The sequence below is a fragment of the Mesoplodon bidens genome, assembly GCF_964165515.1.
Source record: "Mesoplodon bidens genome assembly, chromosome: 11".
Classification (NCBI taxonomy): Eukaryota; Metazoa; Chordata; class Mammalia; order Artiodactyla; family Ziphiidae; genus Mesoplodon; species Mesoplodon bidens.
The window spans coordinates 79,825,292-79,841,308 of record NC_138167.1 but is presented as its reverse complement, the minus strand read 5'-3'; the positions used below and the strand labels follow the sequence as shown (position 1 = coordinate 79,841,308).

Genomic DNA, 16,017 nt, shown 5'->3' with positions numbered 1-16,017 from the left:
AAGGACAAATAAAGGCAGAAATGCGAGAGACTGGAAAAGCAATCAGAACTGACAGGGAAAAGGAAACAATTATTAGAAATAAATGAAAGGTAAGTTCTAGGATAGCTCTCATGTTTCTAGCTGAGATAACTGCATGAATGGTATGTGTCCTGGCTGTCATCATCACGTTCAACCTCATCACAGTTGGAGTAGGAGCCCAGGTATGGGGTTTTCATCCCTGATAAGCATTTCCATACCCACAAGTGGCATGGAGGTGAAGAAATACTGGACTTCAACGTACTGCTGCAAGCTTGGACAACAGGAGAGGGCTTCAGCAGCGACCACTAGAGAGCACAGCTTCTTCCCCCATTTTCCTGGCCACACTTGGGTCTCTAGTATTATGTGGTGACAATAGAAGACAATACTGATGGCAGTGGAATTTCACGCTGGCACTGGCATGGAGTCAAAACTAAGTTGATTTGAAACATAAAAAGAAGTGGTATTTCAGAGCATCTGACTTGGTGGGCTATGATTTAGTCTGCAAATCTATTGGGAACGAGGGCACATAGGAGAGAGAAGAGATGATGGTATAAGTGAGCTAAATACTCATCTCTTATATCAAGATGTCAGTTAATGATATCTAAAGCTGAGGAGCCAGAAATAAGGGCATATGCATATCACATGGAGATAACCTCCCGGAAGACTAAGTATAGAAACATTTAAGGTGTCCGCTTCTGGAGAGTGGGGCCAGGAGTGGGGCTAAGAGGGTAGGAAATGGTTTGCATTTATGTTTTATTTGTACATTTGTTTCTATCTTTAATATATATACATGTATTACTTCGAAACATCTTTTAAAATGTGTGTTCTCTTCTGTCAGTCCTACTGTCTGGATTCTCTTGCTGCTGTGGAGTTGTTTAAATTGTCCTCATGTCTATCGTAAACCATCTTCTGGAAGAGGGTGAGGTAATAAATCAAATAGTTAACCAGTCACGGACATCCACTCGTCCATTTGTTAAACCTCTCCCTCTTTTTCATTTCCAAGAGTGCTCTCTAGGACACAGGGAGGAAGACCCCAGTTAGTGCTGTCGTTGTCTTGGCTGTGGGGTGACAGGAAGCAGAGGAGCCTTCATTTTTAGTATTTAGACTTGGGCTCTGAAGACTGCTATTGAAATGGGGTAAACTCTGATCACAGCTTTGAAAGTGCACTGTTTTCCCTGAGCTAGAGAACGGTCTTCTGAATTAGTATCAGTAAAATGCTTTTCAGTGGGATCTCTGACACCAGAAGTCGCCACTGACACCAATGTAATTACCATCCCTGGACATGGCCTTGCCAGGCAGCACAGATAATCACCTACAACCACAGGCTGATGATTAGCCAGTCAGTCAACTGGCATTGAGTGCTCACTGGGCGGTCCTGTAGGGGTGACAGGGAGAAGACCCTGCAGTGACCTTTCCTTAAGGCACTCCAGACAACGAGGGCTGCGGGTGCAGGGGGAGAAGGAAAGCAGATATTCACATGCACCAAAAGACAGAAAGAAAGAAACACATGATCCTCAGGTACACAGAGAGGGCCCTGTACATCCAAGGTGGAGTGGAATAAAAATGGTCTCTTCCCTATCTGGCCCATGTTGATCGCTCTGGTTTTACGTGTGTTACCTCTTTTTGGTTTTGCCCCCTGCTTGCCAACTGGAGCCAGACACCACTAGATAGCCCTCTTGGTGCCTCCACGATAATTACATGCTGTTCCACTTGCCTGAAAGGCTGCTCTATCACTTAGCCTTTGTCAGGCTGTGAATTTTCCCAATCCGTTAAGAGTTAGTATAAACTTGACCTCTTCTATGGAACCTTTACTGACTTACTCATTTTGAGGGCCTCCACTATACTCTGAATTAAAGTTCCAATCAGTTACAGTGCTAAAGGAATTTGTCTGTTTTCATGCTTGTTTCTCCAGTAGATTGTAAGCTTCATGAGAGGAGGGAATGGGTATATTATTCATTTCAGCAGAATTAAAATAATTTATATGAAATACTTAGAACAGTGCCTGAATATAAGCATTATATAAGCATTATTATTATTATTATTATTGTCAAGTTTTATATATAGGAGCCCTAGCATAATATCTTCACATGAGAGTGGCAGTTAAGCAAATGTTTCCTCCCTTGAATTCTTGGAACATTTCAAATAAGCTGAGTTTTGGAAATGAGGAGGTCACAGGTGTTTTTGGCAGTGGTCATGACTCCAATGTGAAAGTGAGGATGATTTCTTTAGATATTGGTAACTGAGAGCTGTGAATATCTTTGAAGAAGCAAAGGATGTAATAGGTGAATAAATTTAGTTTTGGAGGATATGAGGATATTCCAGATGATATGAAACTACTAAAAAACATTTGCTATTGGCTTTGAGACAGTATGCCCACCCTCAGAAAGATGGGCTTATTTGGAGAAACACCTAATGTAACTCAAGTAACTTAGTTTTCTTCAGCATTATCTGGAAATAGAAGGCAAATCAGTCAGACAGATGTTTCCATGCTCATCCTCCCTTGCTATCTGTATGTGTGATGTGTACGTGTGTGCTGCCATCTGGGTAAGCCTATCTGGGCACAGCAATGGATCATTAAGCTGTCTTTCCATATGGTGCATGTGTAGCATCTGAACCACGATTTCACAAGGTACGTAATGCTTTAATTCATAGAGACGCTGAATGATCCCTAGGACGGTTGCCAGATCAGTATCTCTTTTGTTCTTTAAACACTATATTCATTTTGCAGTCTCACCACCTTTGTTCATGATTCCATTCAATCTTATATCATTGGTCCCATTTTCACTGTTTACACAATCCTGCCCAAGCCTACTTCCTCCAGAGAGTCTTCCCTGATCACTCCAGCTCATCAACATCTCTTCCTTCTCAAGACTTAGAGAGATTCATAGATTCTAACACTCATTTCTCCCACAGTTGCGTTCTATGCTGTGAAAACATGTCCTTTATCCCTATTTGAATGTGTATTGCTATTTAGCTGTTAAGTATGTTAGTCTTAGCTCCCTGAGTAGACTGTAGTATCTTTAACAGGAGCTTGTAAGTATGCCTCTCTGTAGTCTCTACCACAATTAGCATAGTTTGATGAGTATATTTGGTACTCAATAGGTGTTTCCTTAGGAATGAATGGATAAATCTCCCAGGAATCCATTCAGAAAGATTTTCCTGGGATCCCCTTCACAAATGCTCATTTACTTTCCACTTTCGTTTGTCAACACATGTTAAAGGATAAAAGATGCATATCTGAAACATAAATTTATATTGTAAAATGCTACAGTCTTCAAAGTCTGCATTGGTTAATATACTTCATGGTATTTGTTAATACACTTTTTAGTCTGGATGCAAGTTTAGGTTAGTTATCCTTGAGAACAAAGCTGTAAGACTATAGAGTATTCAAATATTCTCATAAAAATTAATTATCACAATTTGATCAACCATAATTAAGGGAACATTTTATTGCTGGAGCAGGTGGGTGTCCTTGAGTATGTTTCTTAAGGAAAGCACTAAATGCAATCTAGTTCCTTGGAAGTCCCATTGTACTCTGCCATTGGCATACACTACTGCATGGCCATTAAACCTGAAAGGCTCAGTTCTTTGAGTGTACGTGAAGTTGATTAATCAAGGTCTGTGATGAGTAAGTGTGAATTACAATGACATAACTTTCCGACATCCTTTACAGTTATTCAACATAAGGTCACTGAGATAGGTTGGTTGTGGGTATTTCGGTGTTCCTAGCATAATTCACAGAAGCGTTTCCTTTGTATCCAGTGTATTAGGAGGGCAAGAGCAATGAGGCCTTTTGGCAATTTCTGAGTATCACTGTGCTGTCAGTAATTCCAAAGTGGCTTGCCAGCTAAATGGAACAGGCACCCTTGTCACCATCATGATTCATTGCCTACTGAAAGCACGCAGCTAGCCTTAAGTAGCCTTAAGCTACTTCTCACCACAGTCCTGTGAACCAGGCAGTGCTATCTCCTGTTTGCATTTGGGAAACTGATGCCCATGGAGGTTAAATGACTAACACACAGTCTCACACCACGTAGAAGGAGTCAAAGTATGAAAGCAATTCTGTAGCTTAGAGCACAGTTGTCTTTCTAATTCCTATTGAGCATAATGATTACAAATCTCAAACAAGCCCTCAACATGGCCCTGTAATTCTACTCCGTTTTCCTTGTAAATTCTCTTTCCCACTTTTTGAAATTACTCTTTAATATCTTCTCTACTTTCAAATCTTCCACACCAATGTGTCATAATTTGCTAGAAAATATTAGAAACCATTGGAGGGAACATACCTCTATATTTTCATCATCTTATATACAAATCATTATAGTACCCATTATCTCTGTCTTCCCTCCTATTACAATAGGAATGTCCCCATCAAAGACAGTTCTTCCATTTGTCTCTGGATTCCAACACCTCTCACTTTTATTCATTCAGTCAATCCCTCTTTCTTCTCCAATATCAATAGCTCCCTTTCTACCTGATCATTCAATTTAGTAGCCAAACGTGACTCCAGTCTCTCCTGTTTAAAAAATCCTCCCTTTGACACCCAAATCGCTCTCTAGCTACTTGCTTATTTCTGTGTTCCCATGCTCAGCAAAACTTATTTCAAGAGTCGTCTACTCTACCACTTCTTCAATCCAATGCAATATGGCTTCTGTGCCTTTTATTCCACAGAACATGCTCTTGTCAAGTTCTCAGTGGTCTCTATGTTGTCAAATCCAGGGGTTACCTTTCTAGCCTCATCTCACTTGATCTCTCATCATCAGTCGACCCAACTGATCGCTTTTTTGTGGGACAAGTTTTGGGGGAAAGATCATCCCACTTTTAGATACTTTCAGGGCTCAGTACAACATAGGAAGTAGAAAACGTTTGCCTTTGTTAGTATAAGTGGAGTCACCTAAGGTGAATGTGTGGAGTGAGAAGAGAAAAGGGAAAGGGCTGAACCCTAGGGAACAGGCAGAGGCAGGTGGAATCTACAAAGGAGCCAGAGGAGGGGTGGTTGCTGGGGCAGGAGATGCCAAGGAGGAAAAGAGTGGTCAGCAGAAACACAGACCACAGAAATATGAAGTAAATAAGGCCTGGAAAGAGTGTATTGTATTTGGCAATTAGTAGTTCATTAGTCACCGCTTAAAAATAATTTCAGGATGCTGACAGAGGCTAACTGTATTGAGGCCTGATTGTATTGAGTAGAAGGGGAAGCCAGGAAGTGTAGACATTTCTTATGAGAAGCTTGGCTGTGAATGGAAGAATAGTAAGCAGGAGAAGCATCTAGAGAAGACAAAGCATTGGGGGAGGGTTTTGAAAAAAAAATCAGGTTATATCTGAGCTTGTTCAGAGACTGCAGAGAAAAAGGTTTACCCAATGTCACACCATTTATGCTAGAACTGAAAGCAGAATTTATTTTGTCTCCCCCATTAATTGAGATAATATATATGTAAGAGTTTTAAAGACTATGAAGTATGATGAGAATTTAATATGGTATTTTCATTTCCTCTATATCATAACTACTTACCAGGAAGTAAGTGCATTACATTTTTTAAACTATATAACATTCCCTTCATCTCATTTCCCACCAAAAGAACCTCACTGTTATTCATTCAGCAGTTTTTAAAATGATTGAACTGGTATGAATGGCCTTTTGTGTGCTTCCTTGTGAGGGATTTATGAAGTAGGTGTTGGCCAACCTGCATGTTTCTGTTCACCTGTTCTGAGCTGACAACTGGATGGGTTATATAACTATGTAGCCCTGACGAATACCAAATGCTCAGCTCCTTCATCATGTGGATGCCTCTTTCTGATTAAAAAAATGAGCAGTATAACTCCTGTCGAAGAAAAACTTGAGATATTTTAGATTCTAGGCCTCCTAAGTCTAAGATCTCCTTCAAAACTCTGGAAGGACAAAATTTATTCTTCCTGCCAGCCATCTAAACAGACATTGGCTTATAAACCCAAGATGTTCCACAATGTTTTGGATATGAATCTTAATCATTTTTTCTCAGTCTGACAGAAGGTAAAAGTTTAACCATCTGAAATTTAATTCTGTGGACTCAAGGGCAGAAATCAACGACCTGATATTCAGAAGCCTATGTTAATAATTCATTGCATTTTTCTCTCCTCCTAATATGCTTCTATAATTTACAAAGTAGAGTCACGGGGCTCTTGCTTCTCAATACTCTTTTAGATTATATGCTCTTAAATGAAAGAATAGTTCCCAACGTCTGTGATGTGTATGGTACACACAGATCGGATTAGGAAGTCGGGGACATGTGAGCAATGACCTGTAAGATATTGTTACTAGTCTCTCCAGCTTCAGTCTTCTTGTGGATAAGAATTTGTAGCCATTTATAATCATACTCATTACACCTTAGAAACGATTATACTCAAGGGCAAATCATATCTTCCATGAACATTGCTCCTGTTTAATGCAGTGTCTCTTGCATGCATGGAATGACTGTCACTCAGAAGGTCTCATGGTCTGAGGACAGACTTGACCTGGAGGTATACCTTTATTTTTATGACCCTGTGTGTCGCGGTAAGTCTCCTTAGTCTAGACTGCCTACTCTTTGCGTGAGGCAAGGTTTTTCTTCTCTCTTACCTCTCTTCTTGGTTCTCCTCTGAATCGTCATTTCCCCCCCAAGAACAAAAAATGCTTATGCTACTTTTGTTTCTCCAGAACCCATATTTTCTCAGTTCGCCCACATATGTTGCCCGAGCAACTCTTATTGAAAATGTTTTCCCTTTGGACTCAAATTGACCTGGGTTTGAATCGTGAGTGCTTTGGGCCAGATATTTAGTCTCTCAATAACTAACTTTTGTCATTTGTAAAGCTGGAATAACACTATATACTTTATAACACTTGTGGGAGAGGGAAATACAATATATGGGAAAAAGTATATAACAAGTTCTTGATAAATAGTAGTTGTAATATTAAATTGGTTAAATTTTCTTTCCTTCCTATAAAATACTACTTATTTAATCATCTATTCCTTTGAGGTGTCTCTATCAGATAGATACCAACAATAAGGATGGCAAACAAATGAATATTTCTTGTAGATGTGATTTATTTAGGGGCCAACAGAGGCTGCAAAGTAAAATGGAAAGAGTGCATGGCTAGAGAGGTAGGAAGATCTTGGTTCTGGCCTTGCTAGTTCTCCTGTTAACTAGAAGTGTGACCATGTATATGATTATCCATGCATGCAAAACTATAAGCTATCAGGAAGATTGCATTTATCATTGATGAAAAAGTAATATCAGATCCTTTACACATTTTAAATTTCATGTAAACCTCAAGTACATTGACTTTGATTCAATTAAGCAAATATCTACTGAATAACCATTATGGGCTGTGCCTGGCAATGTGAGGGATAATAAATGGAGGATACATATGCACACATTCTTATTGAGGACTGCTATTGGTTAGATGTGTCCTTCCCTCAAATTCATACGTTGAAGTCTTAACCTCCCAGTACATCAGAATGTGACCTTATCTGAAGACAGGGTTTCTACAGAGATAGTCTAGTTAAAATTAGGTCATTAGGGTGGACCTGAATGCAGTATGACTGGTGTCCTTATAAGAAGAGGAAATTTGGACACGGACACACACAGAGGGAAGGCAACATGAAAATATGGGGAGAAGACAGCCATCTCCAAGCCAAGGAGAGAGGCATAGAACAGATGCTCCCCTCAGAGCTCTCAACCCAACCCTGCTGACACGTGCTGACATCTCGGACTTCCAGCCTCAGGAACTGTGAGACAATATATTCCTGTAGTTTATGCTATCCAGTTTGCAGCGCTGTGTTATGGCAGCCCCAGCAAATTCATACAAGGACCAATTATGTGCTAGTGACTGGGAAAGTAACACTGAACCAGACACTGTTTTTTCTCTCAGGGGAAGAAGTTAGGTAAAGAAGCAGATAATTCAGCCCTGGATGAAAGCAGGGTGCCATGAGAGGCCACTGAAGAATACTTGAGCAATACCAAAGAATTTGTCTTAAAGGGTCCCCTTTAAGGAAGGAAACCCTGAGCCACATTTTGAAGTAAGAGTTACCCAGGCTAAAAATGAGTGCAAGAAGGTATTGTTCTGGGCAGAGAACAGTGTGTGCAAAGACATGGATTTGTGAGCAAGCGAGGCACAATTGTAAGACTATAATAATTCAACACAGCCAGAGTTTAAAAGAGGTGAAAGGTGAAGCTGAAGAGGTGGGCAGGGTCCAGATCAGTAGAGGAAGTCTCCACAGAGCGAGGAAGTCTCCACAGAGCAAGTAGAAAGACCAGGGTCTTAGGGAATGAGTCTCTTGAACAGGGAATCAGGAGATAGGCTATGTTAGGTAGGAGGGAAATCACACAAAATATGAAGGTATGTATTTGGCAGTGAGAGTTCTGGTCTTGGAAAAACAGGTCCTCTTGAGAAGTCGTGCGGAGGAGGTAGAAAAGTAAGGAGAAGGAAGATAAAGAGGTCTCTCAAAGGACCAGAAGTACGACAACCCAGGAGGGCTTGGAGGGCAGGGCCCATATCCTGTTCAGTGTCTGCAATCTAACAGGGGCTCTATATACATTTGCTGAGTGAACGAAGGGAGGAATGATGAAACTGTGGTTTTAGTGAATTGAGCGGGAACTTCTAAGTCAAAGCAGTTTAGTTTTAAAACCTAGGTGCTGCTGGGGAATTTAAAAAACTTTTTGAGTCTCATTATCTTCGTTATTAGTATGGGGGTACTAATACTTACTGATAGGGATATGGTGAGAATTACACGGGATAATTTATATGAAACTCAATAAGACTTTAAAATGCCATCTGATCAATATTTATTGAGAAGCTACTTTACACCAGGCACTGTGCTAGGCTTTAGGAATACAAAGATAAATAAGACCCACTCTCTGTCTCTAAGGATCTCACTTTCTAGGGTGGAAGGCCGACACCTGAACAGATAACATAATTGCAATGAAATATAATAAGGCCTACCTTAGGGCTAAGAAAAGGATGCCAGGAGTGCACAGAGAAGGGGCAGTCATGCAAGCCAGATGACAGAATGGCATTAGGGAATGCTTCCTGGAGCAAGTGACGCTTAAGCTCAATCATGAACAATGCTGCACAGTGAGGTGAAGGAAGAGAAAGGAATTCCAAACAGAGGGAATAACAGGCTTCCTCTGCAGCTGTGTTTTTCTCGTTCCTATGCCTGTACAGCTCCCTTGCTGAAAATATACTCCAGTCTGACTGATAAGAGCAAAAACACCCTCTTTGCTCTTGTCAGACTCCTGAAGGCTGGATCTTGCTCTGAATTTCCTCAGCTATTGGCTGGGTTCTCTGTAAACCAAACAGGCTTTCAGGAACCTTGCTGGAGCCACCTGCCTGATTCCTTACTCGCTTTCTCCTTTCTTCCTTTCCTTCATCCTTCCTCCTTTCATTAAACATTTACTGTGTCTACATGTGTAAGCCAGGGGTTGTACCTGGAGATATAGAGGATCAAAGCATATTTCTAACTCTCAAATCATATTTCTAAATCAAGTGCAAGGTAGCAGCAAATGATGGCCTATTGACTAGATCTTCCTGTTTTTTGGTAAATAAAGTTATATTTGAACACACCCATTTATTTGTGTATTGTCTATGGTCACTTTCATGATACAAGAGAAGTGTTGAATAGTTGCAACAGAGACCATATGTCTTTCAAAACCTAAAATATTTACTATCCGGCCCTTTATAGAAACAAGTTTGCTGAGTCCTGTTCTAGTGTTTGTGTGGGGCGGAGGTGGTGGGGTAGCTGGACAAGTAAACTGGTGATAACGGCGCAGCAAGGTGGGGAAGAAGGGCTCCTAACCCGTACGTGGAAGGTCAGGGAAGAAGTGACAGGTAAAAGAAGTGACAACTAGACTAAGAACTAAAGGGTAAAAGGAATTAAGAGGGGAAGGAAGATCATTCTCAGCAGAGACAACAGCATGTGCAAAGGCCAGGCAATGAAAGAAAAAAGCAGTTCTAGACAACAGTAAAGAGAGGAAATGATAACAGATGAGGCTGGGAAATAAGTTGGGTCAGGAAGGTCATAAAGGTCATTTCCTGAATACGAAAGCCATATTAAGAATTGTGTAAATATAATGTCCCTTAGGGAATTGAGAATCATTGAAAGATTTTAAGCAGAGTAGTGCTAAAGCAAATGTGTGCTTTAGAAAGATCACCTTGGAGTAATCACTGCAGTAACACTTAACACTTGTTGGACATTTATTCTATGCTAGGTCTGTGCTAAATGTGTGGTACACATACGTGTATATGGAAATGTTTACTGAGTAGCTATATGGTATTGGATGCCAGGTAGAAAGAGGTGAAGAGTAGGGGCAGCTACGGATCTATGAGAACCAATGATCTCCCCGATGGATGGACAAGTTGAGCACCACCCACCTTTAGAGGCAGGAGGAGGATTAGGAGAATAGGAGTGACTGGAAAGGTCAGTGTAATGTCACAGAACCCAAACAAACTTCAGTGGGAGAATAAATACCAATAGGGAACAGACAGTGAGAATCAGACATTGAAAGAGGCCAAAGAGAAATGAAGTGAGAAAAGAAAGGGGTGGGGGTGGTAATTTATCAAGAAACAGGTTACAGCTGACTTAAAAGAGAACAAACTGGGTGGAAGGGCTGGGACGCAGGCTGGGTTACAGAAGTAAAGGACGTGAACTGGAAATGAGACAACGGAGGTCATTGCCACTGTTTGAGAAATCTGTCCATTTCTCAAGCAATGAAAAATGATTGTGGCTGGATTTCTTAAAATTAGTCTGTAATTCAGCAGTTTCAGCAAGTTTTTAAATCCATGAAGTAAATTCCTCATCCCAGAGATCTGGTCATTTGATTCAATACTGGAGATCATATTATGCATGTATGCAATATGGTACATGACTAAATTAAAGGCCATTTCATGTGAGCATTAGTTAGGGATGGTAGCTATAGTACTGAATTATTAGAAAATGGGGCAGCGTATTTTAATGCTTAAATATGTAATCAGAGTAACTTGCAGGTGGAAGAAAAGGCTCTTTTGTCCTTCGTGTCACCAGATTAGAATTGTGGCTACTGTTTTTTCTGAAGGCCATTCATCCTTCTCAGATGGCCATGCCCGCACATGCCCTCATTTCTGAGTTTTCTGCCGCACAAGCAATCTTCCAAGGCTAATGAGAGCTACAAGAACAATTAATAGCTCTGCCAGCACCAGTATCATACCCTGCATTTTTAAAGAGCTCAAAATATTAAATAACAAGTCCAAAGAACATTTCTCCTGGACCTCTCATTACATTGATTCTACAGGTGAGTAAACCGAATCATACAGAAGTGAGACAGTGGGCGTGAGAAGTCTTACTTCAGTTCTCTCACACGCCACTGCGAGGCTGTTGCCTGTTACACTTGTAATTAAGCTGTTGTCTAGATAAAGAATGACTCCCTCCTGGCTTTGACTGTTGGTTACCAACAGATTTTAAATGCCAGTTGTTGAAAAAAAAAGATTTTTTTTTCAGAAGTGGGTGTGTAACTACTGGCCTAAATGAGTTTAGAAAATTATAGCTGCACTTTCAATATAAAGCCACCTACTCAACTCAGAGCCTAGCCTGTTTCAGAAGGAAGGCGTAGGGAGTGTGACAGGTATATTTCTCTTATGCCTTTAAATCTCAGTAATTTTATAACATTTTCTTAAACAATATTTGAAACAGGAAAACATCATGGGGGTTATTAGTCTTACCCTTAGGGACAATTTATTTTTCTGCTTCAAAAGTTTAACTTCTTACTTGGATCATGATATGCTGCTAAGATACTCAGAAGGTCATTTTTATCAGGTCAACTGCAAATGGGGCTCTTATTACAGAAAAGTTATTTATAAGAGGAGAAAAGAAGTAAGTCTATTAGCATGTAAAATGTACCACAACAATGAAAAAAAGTTCCAATTAAATACTAAAAGATCAATCTTGTTCAAATCTTTGGTTCAAATGGATGACTTCCTAGAGCTCTGTGACTCCACTTCAATGTCTAATAGGCAGTACTCACTTTGACCTTCACTAAGTTCTTTATGAATACTACCTACCCAAGTGTACAAAAATGCTAATTCACGTAGGGCTCCAGGTATTATTTTTGTATCTTACTCTGTGCACATTTTGAACATTTTAACAGTGGTCAAAGCACCCCAAGTCAACCTAGACGGCAATTGCTAGAAAACACAGGAGATGCTAAAAAAAATAAGTTGGTATAATTTCATTCTTCCCCCCTTTTGATTAGAGTTTAAAAATATGACTGTTAGCTAGAACATGGTGAGGCTATGAGTCAGCTTTCCAAGTAATATAAACTTCTTAATACAGTCTTTGGACTACAAATCTACCATAACACTGCCAGTGTTCTGATGTTATTGGTATCTTTATTTTCCATTACTCCATGCTATGATAGATTTTACCTCTTCCATTGCCTACTGTAATTTGCTTCTGAAAAAACAATTGCTGGTAAGTAATATGCTGAAGGATGGTGATTATACAAAAGGATGAGGGGCAAGACCCCCATGATATAGTGTGTGCATACACGTGTGTGTGTGTGTGAGCACATGAAGGAATGTGTATGCATTGTGTATATAAATAATATATGTCTGAGAGAAATACTGTAAGCTGCTTGAGGTCGAAGACAATATATTGTTTACTGTTATATCCCTAGTAATTAACACTGTCCTTAGCATATTGAAAATGTTTAAGGAGTGTTTGTTGCATGAATGAAAGAAGGGTACTAATGCTCTATGTTCCCACTGGCAAAACAAGGCTTCCAGTTTAAAAATGAGGCCAGAGGTCCATCTACAATAATCTGCTGTGCATCCAGTTTTTATGGGGAGATTTCTATGTATACAACATTATGCTAGGAGTGTGAGAAAGGCAAGGAAATTGAATACACAGAACTTGGACTTGAAGAGCTTCCAGTCTAGTTGGGGAGACAAGATATATACAAGTGAAAACTTAACTCCTAATTCTAGAGAGTGAATCATGGCATGCCAAATGTTATTTTTCATGCCAAATACAACCACTATGTGAGATCAGAGAAAAGAGAGGCTGCTAAGGACTGGAGTCCTTGAGAAAAGCTATACAAACTAGGTAGAAATTGAGTTAGATCTTAGAGGATAAAAGACAGAGGGGAAGGAAAGGAAATAGCTGTGAGGGTTGAGGGAGAGTACAAATGAGCAGTCATCAAGACAAGAATGGATATTAATTGTTTGAGACAAATTTTAGGAAGCAGTCATCAGACTAGGAAAAGACATGATGATAGAAACATATATAATAAGAAAGTAAATCATCATGGGCATTTTGTACAATAATCACTTCATACTTAAACTCCTTAGTGAAAAGAAAAAAGGTAATGTTGAAACAGACACATTCTATATGTGGCAAAGTTGGGGAAAACAGGTGGGATGTCAGAGGACCATGGTGGCATTCCCAGAGGCTAGTGAGTAGCAGGTAGACATGCCTAACTAGATGGGAGCTGATGATATATGACATCAGAGGGAATGAACAGGTAGAGTGGGGCTTGGATAAGTCTTTAGACAAAGGGTTTCTGTGTTGAAGTTTCAGACTTTTGATTGCAACATAGATCTGACTTTCCCAAAGTCTTAGGTGACCAGATGTACTTTTGTAGCTATTCTTTGTACCAATTTCCATTTATTTGACATTTTTAAGGCTACATCAATGTCAATACTGTGTACAAAACTATTCTGCAAACCATGACCAGTTACATAAAGAAAAAGTTTGGAATTCTGACTTTCAGATATTTAAAAAAAATTGACACATCAATAAAATCAAGAATAAGTATTAAGAGCCCAAAGGAGAAGCAATTATTGATAAATATTTTAAAATAAATGGGGGTCTTTCTTTTCTAACCATGCCTAGAGATTGATGTAAGAAATTTTTATTAAAGTTAATCACAGCCATGTGGATAAATCATCCATATATTGTGTTTATGTGTAAGAGTACATAGAACAGAGTTAACAAAAAAAATTTGTAAAGCTTTCAGTAAATACTTTGAAAGTTACTTACATGAACCCTTTGAAACTCATATTCATGAATGGAATATTGATTAAATGAAAGATTAACTCTTGAGAATGTTTCCTAAATAAAATATATCAATGCATGGATGTACTATGATATTTCAACCAACATTAATTATATCCTTTTGATGTCTCTACTGTCTTGTTCTAAAAAGCTAATAAGACCTGCACTACATCATAGTTAACAGGAGTGTGGTGCTTGTTGCTTAGGCAACAGGATGAATAAGTGCAGGTCAGAATGTGCTTCAAGAAAAACAAAAGCTAGAATATGATACTGAGTGCAGATTAAGCAAGTCCAACAGATTTTTTCACCACATTAATGAAATCTATTTCTTAAAGTTGGCTGATCATATTAGTGCACTTTAACTAAGTTCATAATTAAATAAATTAGATTATGGAGACCAATAAATAATTTTTATAGAGATAGAAATTGTTTTTTTATGATACAAGTAGCAAATAAGTGGTGTACAGCAGCATGTAAAGCGATGATTGATAACACTTTTATGATTTGCTTCATTTTCATAATTAACTCCTCTGAAAGATAACTCAAATTTTTAAAGTTAATTCTGTTTCAGGTAGAAAGTATTTGACTATTCTGAATTAACCATGTTTTCTTAATTTCTGAAAAATTATATACAATATTGGAATTTAAAAAATAAAGACAATAATCTATGGAGAAGATCAGACGTTGGTTTTGTCACATATGTCCAGGATTTTTTGCCTCCTGGATACATTTTGGAGTGCTTATACATATTTCATTCATGAATGTTTTTTCCGATCTCCAAATGCTTATTGGAAACATGTTTGACTAACTTTTGCACTGGGCTTTCAAAAAGGGATTATATTTACTCAAAAGTCTTTAACATTCAGAGGAAAGTTATGCTGAATTAAAATTTTCCAAGCAGACAATCCAGAGAATCCAAAGACCTACCTAACTTCTCATGGGACCAGAATAAATTTGGACACAGGTTTGAGGAGTGGGAATGAGTCTTATTTCAAGTAGAGATAAGGAGAAAGAATAAAGACTTATCCAAATGCGCAGTAAATATAACGACAATGAGAAGACTTTCATTCTACTCGATGGTTCCTCTAATTCGTAGTGTCACCTGTTTAGTGTCCTAAGTCTGTCCTAATTCTCCTCAGTCTGTCCTAAGACTCTTATAGCAATTGAAGTAATTTCACTTTTCCCCTATTTTAATACCCAAAATATCTGTCTAATCTGTGACAGCATTCTTAAACATGAGAAAAATAACAGTAGCTGCAGGTCTCGTTATAAAAACAGCTTCATAGAGAGTTCTATGGATACAATTATATAGAGCTCATATGTCTTACTACATTTATGCAGCTTTAAAAGAAAAAGCTCATGGGGCACACATTTTTGGAGAAGCAGCAGAAGTTTAACAGTCTGAATAATTTTCAAATCTACAATCGTCAAGTTTGGAGAAAATAATCTCTAATGGAAATAAAAAGACATGCCTAGCTCTCAGTACTGTGTTATCAATTTTGTTACTAATAGGCTTCAGGTGTCAGCCCCAGCATTTTAGTTAGAAATAGCTATTAATTGTTTCTGCAAGCCATTTTGTGCTACATGCCTATGTTATGTAGCTCTGTCTAAATTTAGGGATAAGTGATATGTGTGATGGGACCTTAAAAGCAAAGAAAGCTATTAAGGACTGTGACGTAGCTTAACAAGGGAAACTGATGAGCATGGGGGGAGATATGTGAATGATCAGAAAGCTGTATTATGGGTCTGCACGTTTCCCCCTCCTCCTTTCTCACCTATATTCGTCGCAGTGGGAAGTTTGCACATACCAGGTTTAGATTGCAGGCAGACCAGTATTCAGAAGTACATGAATGTACTTAGTCCATCAGCCTCTCTTTCTAGATATTGACAGTTAATTGATGGAAGTGTTTGTTTTCTACATAAAGTAATAAACAATACCTCATTGCTCTTCAATCAGCAT

The 16,017-nt window shown here is 38.9% G+C and overlaps 1 protein-coding gene across 19 annotated transcripts in view; it reads right to left on the bottom strand.

The window, feature by feature from the left end:
* Positions 1-16,017, bottom strand: part of ANKS1B (ankyrin repeat and sterile alpha motif domain containing 1B) — a gene marked incomplete at both ends in the record, with an annotated part of 1,149,683 nt that overhangs the window by 398,441 nt on the left and 735,225 nt on the right. The gene's annotated exons all lie outside the window — the stretch shown is intronic.